At 44.2% G+C, this 12,785-nt stretch overlaps 2 protein-coding genes across 3 annotated transcripts in view; one reads left to right on the top strand and one right to left on the bottom strand.

The window, feature by feature from the left end:
* The window catches only part of PACS1 (phosphofurin acidic cluster sorting protein 1), a 548,517-nt gene that overhangs the window by 469,622 nt on the left and 66,110 nt on the right, over nucleotides 1–12,785 (top strand). The window lies entirely within an intron of this gene.
* CARD19 (caspase recruitment domain family member 19) overlaps nucleotides 1–12,785 on the bottom strand; it is a 150,006-nt gene that overhangs the window by 95,970 nt on the left and 41,251 nt on the right. The window lies entirely within an intron of this gene.

Genomic DNA, 12,785 nt, shown 5'->3' on the forward strand with positions numbered 1-12,785 from the left:
GAATGCTGCAGCCCAGTAGATAGCTCACCTATCAACACAAATATCACATGCAAAGACTGCTTATCTAAAGTGGAGGGTGTGGGATAGGAGAGCGGGGTAGTGAACAGAGGCTGCTTATGCATAATTGGACCCATGAATTTAGAGCCTGGGTTTGACCCTTTAGAAAAGATGGTCCTCAATGTATTTTTCTCCCCCACTAATTTAATGAAAACAAAATGTGCAGACTGCCTTTTTCAAATGTTGTTTTCTCGTATACTGGGTAAAACTTACTGCTAACTGCCCACCTAACAAAGACCTGATCATTCAGCGGCATTTCTGTACTTTGGAGAACCACTTTCCTAGTAGATTAACCACTGGTCTTTGGGAACCCCGTTCTAATTCTGCTCAGACCCCTATTTAAAGGCATGCATAGCTCCTCTTTGAAAATGACACTCGGATTATCCTTTTACTCCAACAATACCAGGCTTGGAATGATCTGACAGATCAGGCATCAAGGAATCTGCCAGATTTAATCTGAGTTGAAGGAGCTGTCATAAACAGACAGTAAAGGGTTAAGAAGTTCACCTAGCCTACCTGACACCTGACCAGAGGAACCAACGGCTAGACAAGATGTTTCAAGAGGAAGGAGGGAAGTTTTTCCTTTGTTCTGTCCATTAAGTCCTGTGCTGGAGTGAAAAGATCAAGGAATCACCCAGGGTAGTGAGTATTAAAGAAGGAATGAATTAGTTTATGTTTATTTCCTTTTGTGACTTTGTCTCTTTGCATTAGAGGGATAATCAAATTGGGTTTTCTTTTGTGTAACTAAGGTTTTGCCCAGGGGAACATCCTCTGTATTTTGAATCTGTTGTCTGCGAAAGAAGCTTGTATGCTAATCTCTCCCAGACGGTTTTCTTTTACCCCTTTTCCTTAATTAAAAGTCTTCTTTTTAAGAACCTGATTGATTTTTTCCTTGTTTTAAGACCCAAGGGGTTTGGATCGGTGTTCACCAGGAAATTGGTGGAGAAGTCTCTCAAGGTTACCCAGGGAAGGGTTACAGTACTTGGGAGGGAGAGATTTTGTGGGGGAAGACACAGTTTCCCAAATGACTCATAAACACCTGTTTTAAACAATTTGGGTGGTGGCAGCAACCAGATCTAAGCTGGTGATTAAGCTTAGGGGTTCTCATGCAGATCCCCACATCTGTACCCTAAAGTTCAGAGTGGGGGTGAAACTGTGACAGGAGCATATTCTCCAGCACTCCTTCAGTGGAAGTAAATTGATGATTCATTAGACATCCCGCTCAGGAGCCTAATGTGTAAACATTCCTGTGCGTATGGTCAAAACTTCTCAGGCTAGTGTTACATGAAGTGGTGGGACCAAATCTGAACTCATTTAAACCACTGCAGCCTCACTGAGATCAAACAGGACCACTCAGGTTGGTCAAAGGAAGAGATTGCCAGTTCCCAGCTGACGTCCCTTCCAACTTGCAATTTTTCAGATAGCTTTGAGCTGATTTACATAATTAATGTTCCAATGCTCAAAACATGCAGGCTTATTCATTCAGGAAGATCCCTTAAACCCTACTGGGTGGAAGGATGGTCAGCTCACAAAGGGAGGGTGCCAAAGGGGATGGAAAATAGCAAGGATCAGGGCATGACTTGGAAAACAAGGGAATATCTTTAAACAGTTAGCTCCTGCTTAATGTTCGGAAACAAGGTCCCTCAGGGCACACTGCAAAAACAAAGTTCCTGCAGTCATGGTACTTTCATACATATTTTATCTACATAGTTATATTTCAACAGCTGGCATGTATATGAAATGACACACCTGCAACACAAGTGATTAGAGAAAGCACAGCACTGATAGCTCTGGCTTTTAGGGCAGGATTAAGGTAATTTGGGGACACAGACACACAGGTACATACGAGGGTTCCATACCATGGCTCCAGTCCTCCACTGCGGCCCCTCCCCTCACTTCAGGTAGCAGGGATGCTCCTCCTCCCCCTCCATCCAGAGAAGCAGGCACAGTAGTCTGGGGCCTTCTTTTCTTTCTCTACTGGAAGCAGCAGGGGTCTCCTCTCTCCTTCACCCCCAGGGCCGTCCTTGGCCATAGGCAGAATAGGCAGCTGCCTAGGGCACCACTAGGTCTGGGGGCACCGCTCTGCTGGGAGCCCGGACAGACGGGAAGCAATGGAGCATGTAAGAGCCGGGCCGCTGGGTCCTAGAGAGAGCTGAATGCAGCACAGTCTGAGGGAGGGGATTGGCTGCTGTGGTCTCTGGGAAGGGGTGGGGGAAGGAACTCACCTGTAGGGTGACCAGATGTCCCAAATGTATAGGGACAGTCCCGATTTTTGAGTTTTTTTCTTATATAGGCTCCTATTCCCCCCACATTCTCATACGTTCAAGTCCATTAAATCAAAACGTCGGCAATGCCAGAGCTCTCTAGGTCAGTCCCCAAATGGTCCCGAGGTGCCATGGCCCTTGGCCTCTCAGTGCACCACGCGTACCTGCCGCGACCGGCATCCGCTGAAATGCCACCGAAAATTTGGCCGCATTCGCAGCAACACCTCTGCCAACAGCAGCCATCAATCCAGAGTCGCCACTATAATTTTGGCGCATTTTGGGGTTCTCTCCACCCCCCCAGTCCTTCATCTGGCGCCCTCAAAAGATGAAAAAGCGTGGAGACCACTTAGGTTCTTGCACTTGTTCAATAGTGTGCTCTCGCTTTTTCCCTATTTCATGAATTAGTTGCTGCTCAGCCCACCTACCGCGAGTGAATGAACTCCACGCCATAGCTTGAGTGCTCACCAGGGATTCAGTCGCTTCGCTAGCCCTCTTATGCCAGCCTAGGAGGCGCGACAAATTTGTTCACCAAAAATGCTTGCTAACAATCCTGAATTCAATTTCAATATTTTTTTTTTAAAAAAATCAATATCTTAGCCAAAACAGAAAATTAAGTTGTTGACAATTATTTGTGACAAGTTTGGTATGGGGAAGGGAGTGGGCCAGTTTTCATCAGAGAAACAAAAAAATGTTGACTGACTTTCCTATAGCCCTGTTACTGCTAAATAGAGCCCTCCAACAACTGTAATATGCTCATCTCCTTACTAATGTATAGAGCAGGGTTGGCAACCTACGGCACACGTGCAAAGGTGCACGCAAGCTGATTTTTGATGGCATGCAGCGTGGGCTGAGCGGCTCAGCCCCACTGCTCTGGGGTTCGGCTGCTGCCCCTTGCCACCCGGGTCCCGGGGTCCCAGGCGCCAGGCCCCACTCAGCACCACTGCTGGCCTGGGACCCCCAAGGAACCCCAGGCTGGCAGCAGGCTGAGCAGGCCGACGGCTGATACCCTGGCTGAGCCACTCAACCTGCTTGTGGCCTGGGGTTCCATTCACTCAGTCAGCTGGTAGCAGGGCTGAGCAGGACTAAATTCAATGAAATAGGAAAACAAGAGCAACTAATGACAAAGTGCAAGAACTAGAGCAGTGGTCCCCAACCTTTTTCGTCTGGCGGGCTGCCAGATGAAGGGCCGTGGGGGTGGACGAGCATCTGCCGAAATGCCGCCAAAATTCAGTGGCATTTCAGTGGCAACGCCTCTGGATGACGCTGCTTGTTGGCGGCAAGCGGTGTCATCCAGAGGCTTTGCTCCGAAATGCCGCCGAATTTCGGCGGATACAGATGCTCCCGCTGGCCAGTACGCGGGTGCACTGAGAGGCCCCAGCGGGCGCCATGGCACCCTGAGCACCGTGTGGGGACCCCTGAACCTAGAGAGCATCCTGAAGCACGGCGATCATTTTGATTTAAATGGACTTGAACTGTATGAAGAATTTGAGTACACTGTCATCAATGGTGCCACATGCAAAATCGATGATGGATATTGTACAGTTTACTCATACCAGCAAACTTGTTGACATATATCCTAATGTGTACATTGCCACTCGTATTCTACTGACAATTCCTGTAACAGTAGCTTCAGAAGAATGGAGTTTCTCAAAACTAAAGCTCATTAAAAACTATCTCTGCTCTACAAGGAGTCAGGAACACTTGATTGGTCTTGCTATTCTTGCAATCAAACAAGACATCACTTTGTCTTTGTCATACAATGACATTATTATTGATTTTGCAGCCAAACAAGCCAGAAAGATTGCTTTAATTAAAAACAAATCCTTGCTTCAATATCTCTTCATATAAATTTCCAATAAAATGTTGACAAATTTAAAAAATTATATTATTTGCATCATTCTGTCAAATCAGAATTTTGTCTATAGTGCTACTTCTTTAGTGCTAGTCCATCAGCATTACAGTGTGCTTAATTACGTTAAATTGGTTTTAATAACATGCATGTGGCAAGTTTTCCAGTACTGTAAGCTTATTTTTGTGTTGCTAAGAGCAAGACAGGCACAGGGGCACCAGTTTAATATTCCCGCCTAGGGCACCATAAATCCTAAGGACAGCCCTGTTCACCCCCCACACCCATTTTACCTACCCCAGTGACACTCTTCCGCTGAGTGGTGTTGGTGGGACCTGACAGAACAGTGGATCCTTTAATACCCCATTAAAATGCATGGGACAGTTCACTCCACAGAGCTATATGTGAAAGGTTGGGGCAGGTGACATATTGCACTTGTATCTTGCTCTGAACCTCTTTGTGGCAGGTTTAAATCAAATTCTGAGGCCATTATTTTAAGGAAGTTATTTTACGTCAGGAAGAGTTTTTCATACCTGATCCTTCAGGTTTTATCTTACTTTAAGTCTAGGTGAAGGGGTTTATAATGAAACAGTCAACAAATATGTGTAAAGGCAGTCTCAAACAAAGACCCTCTTATGAACCAGTATTTCATGTTTAAGACTGGTGAACAGATTAACAAGGAATACTGTAAATACATCAGAAATAGAAATGATGAAGTTAAAATAACTTGTGAGAACTAGTTGTCCCACTCAAAACATTCACCCTTTTGTAGTATAGGATAGCTGGATTGGCAACCTTTGGCACATGGCCTGTCAGGGAAATCCACTGGCAGACTGGGACAGTTTGTCTACCTGCAGCATCTGCAGGTTCAGCACATTGCAGCTCCCACTGGCTGTAGTTCTCTGTTCCAGGCCAATGGGGGCTGCGGGAAGCGGCGTGGGCTGAGGGATGTGCTGGCTGCCGCTTCCTGCAACCCCCAATGGCCTGGAAGGGTGAACCGCGGCCAGTGGGAACTGCGATCGGCCGAACCTGTGGATGCTGAAGGTAAACAAACCGTCCCGGCCCGTCAGCAGATTTCCCTGACGGGCTGCGTGCCAAAGGTTGCCGATCCCTGGTATTAGCCCCTGGAGGCAGCAGTCACTAGGGGGCAACATAACATATTGTACGACACTTCTTGACTTCAATGCAAAGCCTAAAATACATGAAAAAACACAACACAATAGTCCTCGCAACACATAGATTCTTTAAATTCTTAAAATTTAATTTGAATTAACAACTTTGTTTAATGTTTTTACTTTATAACAACTTTCCTTTAGCTCACATGACATATACATTATAAACGTTATCACCAGAAGATATGAACAAGGATATTTGACTATAAAATATCAAACCCATGCAGTATACTAGGTAGCTTGCATTTTTTAGTGGAAAAGTAACACTGGCCAGACTTTTCAAGAATTCCATGAATTTCCCGGACTAATGGCTGTATACACAATTCGCCAATTAAAAAAATTAAGATAGCAAGATTCCTTATTAATATTTTATTACTTTGCTATTACTGTACACAAAACTCCAAAACAAAGCCCCGAGTGATATTTACATACAGTACTACAAAAATGACACAAAAGCTGAACTTTTCAATGGGATTTGAGTAGCCAAATCTCCTACGTGGCTTTGAGAAGCCCAGCTAAAAGTGTAAGGTAACCCAGTACATTCCTGAGTGAATGATGACTTTAATATCGTTCTTGCTTGTGGACAAGTCACGCTTTAAATAGTGCAGCGATTCCCTTCAAACACAGTTCTGCAAACCTAGCGTGGGATGTGTCATTTTGTTTTCCATTCCCTTTGGCTACAGATGGCCCAGTCGACTTGGTTTAACTCTTTACATGCAGTCTGCTCCCTTGCTTTATTTTAGAGGATTAAAGATCAGGCTATTGCCTACCTCTTTTCCTTGAATCTGGGTATGTTTGACATCACAACTGAGGCAACTGGAGGCAGTTCAGTTTTGATCTAAATCAAATAGCCCATTCATGACAGAAACCACACAAATGTAAAAGCAACAGAACAAGTGTAGTTTTGCAGAGACGAGATGCAGGCAATTTGTACACCAGGTACAGGGTCTCCAATATGCTGCAAAGCTGTGCTCTGCAAGGCTGCTACGACCATGACAATGCAGACTGTTTGTTTGTTTGTTTGTTTGTTTTGGAGGGGTGTATTGTGCCACCACTAAACCAGTGATTTAATATGCTGGGTAATGTCTCCCCATTCCACAGTGCTACTGTAACATGAGGCTAAGGCTTCAGGCATGAAGGGACAGCAGATTTCTTCCTTCTCTAAACAGTCCTGTGCATAGTCAGTTTACTTTGAGTAGGGTTAGAGGATGCTGAAAATATGGCTGAGCTATAATCAAACTTTAGCAGACACACAGGAACAATTTTCACGATGTAATAACCCACTATAATTTAGAAAGTAAGCTTTGATCCAGCGAGCACTTAACCACTGCTTAAATTTACACAGGTGGGACTATCCCCCTTATGCAGAATGTTAAGAATGTGTGCAAATCCTTGCAGGAATAGGGCCTAAATATGTCAGTTTGAGTCATTAATGGCAGGCAGTTTATTCTGGGTTTGAAGGGGGATTTGGCACTCTCCAAATAAATGGAGTGATCCAAAACATAACTTGATTAATGTCAAGTAAAACAATAATAATAGAATTATAGAAATGTAGGGCTCAAGAGGTCATCTGGTCGAGAGGTTCTCAAACTGGGGGATGCACTCCTGTGGGCGGGGGCGGAATGTATTCTGGGGAGCATCAGATGCTTTAGGGAAAAAAAAACTTACTGTGCCCACTTAGAGCTGGGTGGCTGGAGAGTGGTGGCTGCTGAGGGCAGCGCCGTCAGCAAAAGTAGCATGGAAGTAAGGGTGGCAGTGCCATCCCAAGCCACCCTTACTTCTCTGCTGCTGGCGGCAGCATTGCCTTCAGAGCTGGGAGTCCAGCCAGCAGCCACTGCTCTCTGCGCTGCCTCTGGAGCTGGGCTGCAGGAGAGTGGCGACTGCTGGCCGAGCGCCCTGTAGGGGAGGCATACATTACAGACACAAAGAATGGAGAAGCAATCAAATAAATTTGAGAACCACAGATTTAGTGCATCACTCCACACTGAGGCAGGATTAAGAATACATAGATCAGCCCTTACAGGTGTTTCTCTAACCAGTTCTTAAGAACCTCCAATTACGGGGATTCCACACCTCCACTATTAATCTGTTTCAGTACTTAACTATCCTTACTGTTAGAAAGTTCTAGTTGGAAAGTTTTTCTTAATATCCAACCTAAATTTCCCTTCTGTGGAAGGACACCACAGAATTCATGACTTCCAAAGGGCTAGCCTATCCACTTCCTATGGCACTGGGCACGGAAAAACCAACATATGCTGTGTGTTTGCTATACAAACACACTGCACAAAGAAGTGAGCTATCGCTTGGTATCCATTCCTGAATGAAGAATTGTTTAAGAAAAGGACTCCATCCCTCTAAAGTTACAAAATTATGTGGAACCTTCTGTTCCAGACTGAGAGAACAAGAAATCTATTGCTGTTACTCTGTTTCCTCAAATTCTCTTTATGGGGAGCAGAAAGGTGGGGTGGTGGTGGGAGAAAACCTAGTACAGTAATTGTGCAAGAGAGACAAGCTGGGTGAGGTAATAACTTTCATTGGATCTAAGCCTGTTGGGGAGTGAGACAAACTTCCAACAGAAGTTGGTTCAATAAAAGATATTATCTCAGCCACCTTGTCTCTCTACAACCCTACTACGACACTGCATATAGTAATTGCGCAATGCATTGTGTAAAAATTACATTTATCCATACAAAGTAACCATCAGTTTCCATTTACAATTAATGCAAGAAACAGCAGACAAAGAACAAGTAGTTTGCTCTTATTTATTTTTGGGGTTCTTCAACTGACCATATCGGACCAAAAATAAGTTTGTCCTGAAAACAGAAGCATAAGAAAAATTTTACCTTGTGCGTTAAGATTTACAGCCAAATCCTGCTCCAGGGTGCATGTCTCCAGACTAGTAGCTGGGAATCTAATGGTTGTCCTTCCCAGGAGATTTTATTTGTGACAGGTAACCTCATCTCAGTAGATCTCAAAAAGGGAAAGACTACAACTTTAGCCATTAGTAAATATGTCAATCCCTCATGATTGCAAAGGATGATCAAAGCCATTTTCTTTAAAGAACGCAAGCCCAAATCCTCAACGCTATTTAGGCACCTACCTCCCACTGATTTCAATGGGAGTTAGGGACCTAAATAGCTTTGAGGTTCCAGGCCCTATCCCCTATCAGAAGCAGATTCTGCCATTCTTACATTGAGTACTCCATGGTATTTCAGTGGGATTGCTGGTAAAATACTCTACCAGTGTGGCAGGATCTGGCCTTCAAAGCATATGAAATGCTAATCCTTTCTGTAGGATTTCAACAATAACTCATACCAAATCCCAGTTTAAAGTTTTTTGTCCAGGGAACACTAGGTTGGATAATCTAGACACAGAGAAACTGCTTACTAGTAATAAGGCTGTTGTATTTGCATTAAAATGAGATGTGGCTGTCTGAGAGGACCCTATTTTGCACAGTGCTTTTGCTATAAACAGAAATCATCTCACTCTAATGAGGTTTCCAATACAGTTTTGGCATGAAGATTTAAAACCCTTTTGCATTTCAGAAGCATTTTATTTCAGTTTCTTTAGAGAGGAGCCACTGCTGGATTTAAGCAGCACATGGAGAGTCACATTTGGTTATAAATTAGAGATGGTGTGCTGGGAAAAAAATCGCTTTGACGTTAACTACAAGGCAAGACACAGGAAGAACAGAATATAATTAAAGCACTTTCCAACTTAGAGGTAGGCACAATGCTGGATCAGTGTGCAGCTCTGACAGCAGAGCTGTGGGTTGTGCTCACTGACGACACTATCATGGCAATTCTACAGGAAATGCTGCAAACACTCTCAAAGTTTTTCCTATAATAAGATATCCTGACCTTGTGGCTATTAGATCAAAATAGATATGAGAGACGATGGGGCAGATGGAAGAAAAAACATCTAAACATACTGCTCTGCCGGGTAAGGGCAAATGATGTTATTTCATTTACACAGAATCTTTATTCATGTCCATCTTATGTTATATATTTAAATAGTCCTGTGACCCACTCCTGACCTTGCTGTATGTGTATGTATATGAGGAGCTCCTTTGGTGAAGTTAAGGTACTTACACCACGGAAAACACAGAGTTTTTGGAATGTAATACACAAACAATACTGTCTAGTTAGGGCTGGCCTCTGCTCCCATCCACTGCAACCGAAAAACTCCCACTGACATCAGTAGGGGGAGAAATGGGGCCCCTTTGGGGCCTATTTCAGCCATTCCTCAATTGGTCACAAATATTTTGAGGGTGCCAACGGGGGTCTGTTATTCAGAAATCTGGTTCTGTGTCTCCCTCTCCTCCCCAGGCCTGCTATTGTCTCTCTTCTGAAATTTGTCTCGGAAGGAAACAATGTATTACAAGATCAGTTGTTTCTAAGAGGATAATGCAGGCTGTTCTCTTTGGAGTAAAATGAAGAGTCCGATGAATTCTTAGGTATAAACTATCCTGTCATTCCTACCTTCTTAGGGGGCTCTGAAACTCAAGATACTGGGAAAAAATTACAGATTTTCTGGTAAAAGCCCCAACTCAGGAAGGCACTTAAACACACAAGTAATCTCACTGGCATCAATGGAACTACTCACATGATTAAGGTTAGGCCCATGCTTACAGCCCTTGCTGGATGAGGGCCATAGCCATTGGTGGGTACGCAGGGCCCATGAATGTTGACTGGTGTATGTGACAGGATAGTCAAATACCTGAAGAGGCTGCCAGGTTTCTACTGGATGGCTTTTCCCCCCTCTTCCTTCAGGGTTTAGTTTATAGGTTTGGGAGATTACAGCCCTGTGGTAAACGTCTGTCTCAAATCTGGACTTAGCGTTCAAAATCTGAGTGTTTACTGTAAACCTCCCCCAAGCTTATACCCAGCTTGGATCTGATATCGCTGCCACCAACCAGGATTTTTTAAGGGTCCCTGGTCACCCCCTCAAGTCAACCCCAACCTTTCCTGGGGAACCCCCCCCGAAGACCAGACCCTGGTCCTCCCTATCTCATCCCCAGCTCCCCCCTTATTCCCTGGGTGAGCGCTGGCGATGCTTAACTCCTTGAAATGCAAAATCCAGAGAGTGATTTACCTCCCTCGAGGCTATGCATTCAAAGCTAGTCACGCTAAACACACCAGAGTTCACCTCTCCCTTGTCTCGTAGTGCAGTACTAGAGAAAAACCTCAAACCAAGAGAACAGAAGTTGATTCTTGTCCTCTTCTTTCCCCGTAGCCTGTTCCGCCCTGGGACAATAAGGGAAAGTCCATCACAGAATGTAATGCTTCCCTTCCCCCCCAGTCTTCCCGTGAGGGAGACAGATACCTGTAAAGAAATTTCTATCCCTTTGCCTCACTAGGAAAAACCCCACAAGTTTTAAAAAGAAAACTTTATATATATAAATAAAAAAGAAAAGAACTTACATTAATACTAACACCTGCATAAGAAATTCATACAGGGAAATATGGCTTATAAAGAAAATAGGAATAAGCCTGATTTAAAGATAGCCCAATAAACACAGTCCAGCAAATCAACACCCATGTAAATACAAATCAAAGCCACATCACACCGATTACTTTGTTCCTTTGTAACTCACACTTGAGTAGAATATTTGAAAGAAAGATGGAGTTGAAGAAGAAAAGCTTGTTTACTCACGCCGAGAAACAATAAGAAGCAGAACAAAGCCAAAACCTCCAGAGGTTCCCACCCTTACTTTTGAAAATTCGGTTTCCTGATTGGTCCTCTGGTCAGGTGTTTGGTTCCCTTTGTAAACCCTTTACAGTAAAAGAAAATTAACCCTTACCTTACCTATCTACTTATGACAAGCCCAAATACCCACACACCAGGGAACCAGGTATTGTTTACAAGAGGACACTAAGGACCGCACCAAGTGAGCCCAGTAAGGCCATAGGAAACTGTTCAAATGGAAGGAAGAGGAGATCACACAGTCAGTAAGGAGGTGGGGCGGGGGAGGTGGGGTGGTGAAGAACTAGCCAGTAGTTGCTAACTAAGACCTGCCTAATCAAACTGTTAATGTTGACAACCCCTCGGATGTGTTTTGACTGGTTAGTTAGTTGGTTATTGCTGCTCCAGCCTTTTTCCCCTCCCAAGCTGATTGACTGGAACACTAGTGTTATATAAGCCAACCCATTCATCCAGGCCCTTTGCCATAGGGGGTCATGCATGGGATGTAACTTAGGTTCTAAATGGGAAAAAGTCCACTTTGCATTAGATAAGGGGAAGGTATAAATCAAAGCATTGGAGATTACTGTAAAAAAACTAAACAGCCCAGGACCTTTGTACAACTTCTTACTACTCTTTGGGTGGTGGTGGGGACATCTACCCATCAAGATGTCAGAAGAGATGCTTGCTGGGGGTGCTGGAGGAGCTTGACCACGGATCTTGTCTATCCACCCTTAGGTACAGACCAGAAGTTAAGGATCGGGATGAAGTATAAACCCTGAATCCTCTAGGGGCAGCTGCTAAACTAGAGACAAGATTGTTCGGTGACCCACCTGACCGAGGGCAATACTAAAGTGGCTTGCTGTTCAGTGGGCTGGGACGTAAGGGAGGCAGCAGACAGATGACACTCCACAGGCTGACAAGTTCCAGAGATTTCAGGAAGATCAACAGAACAGGGAGGGCCCAGCCACATGAAGAAAGGGCTGCAATGTTCAAGACTCTTAAAGAGATGGAGTCCTAGCAGATTCCAGTGTGGAAAGGCCCTGCCTGAGATGACACACCTGATGCCAGGAGACAATACAGAACCTTATATTACCACATTGGAAAGAATGGGCCTCACCATATGGGTGGCCATAAGAGCAGGGGGTTCTGAGACTTGTCCCATTTTTCAGAAAGATGGGACTGGGCAGAGACTGCTATAAATGTGGTGAAACAGGACGTGCATATAGGTTTTGCCCTAAAATGCAACCATAGTCCAGGGGTAGTCCTAGAAATCTGTTCTCTAGGGGTGGGAAATTTCACAGTTAGGGATTTGTCTACACAGGACCTTTTACCAATTATATTGGTATAATTATACCAGTATAGTTAAACCACCATAGTTATACCAGTACAATTCCCCCTGGGGAGACTTATTTCAGAATGAGAGGCATTTTTTTTTTAAAATGTTGGATTAGCTTCATCCCTTTCTAATGGGACATAAGCTCCCATAAACCCAAAAATCCCACTCTTATTCCACCCTGGGAGTTATACCGGTATAACTATAGTGATTTAAATCCACACCTTAGCTTATATTGGTATAACTTTCCTGTGTAGACAAGCTCTAAGACTGGGGTACTTGAGAGTGAACCTTGAAAGACTCTAGAATCAGAAACACACAAAGCCAATACCAGTTACTATGATTAACTGTGTCTATGGGGATACAAAGGAATATCAAGGAATGGCTGTTAAGTTAAAATTGATGGGCAAAACATTCCCATGAAGGTG

This window comes from Chelonoidis abingdonii, chromosome 17, assembly GCF_003597395.2.
Source record: "Chelonoidis abingdonii isolate Lonesome George chromosome 17, CheloAbing_2.0, whole genome shotgun sequence".
Classification (NCBI taxonomy): Eukaryota; Metazoa; Chordata; order Testudines; family Testudinidae; genus Chelonoidis; species Chelonoidis abingdonii.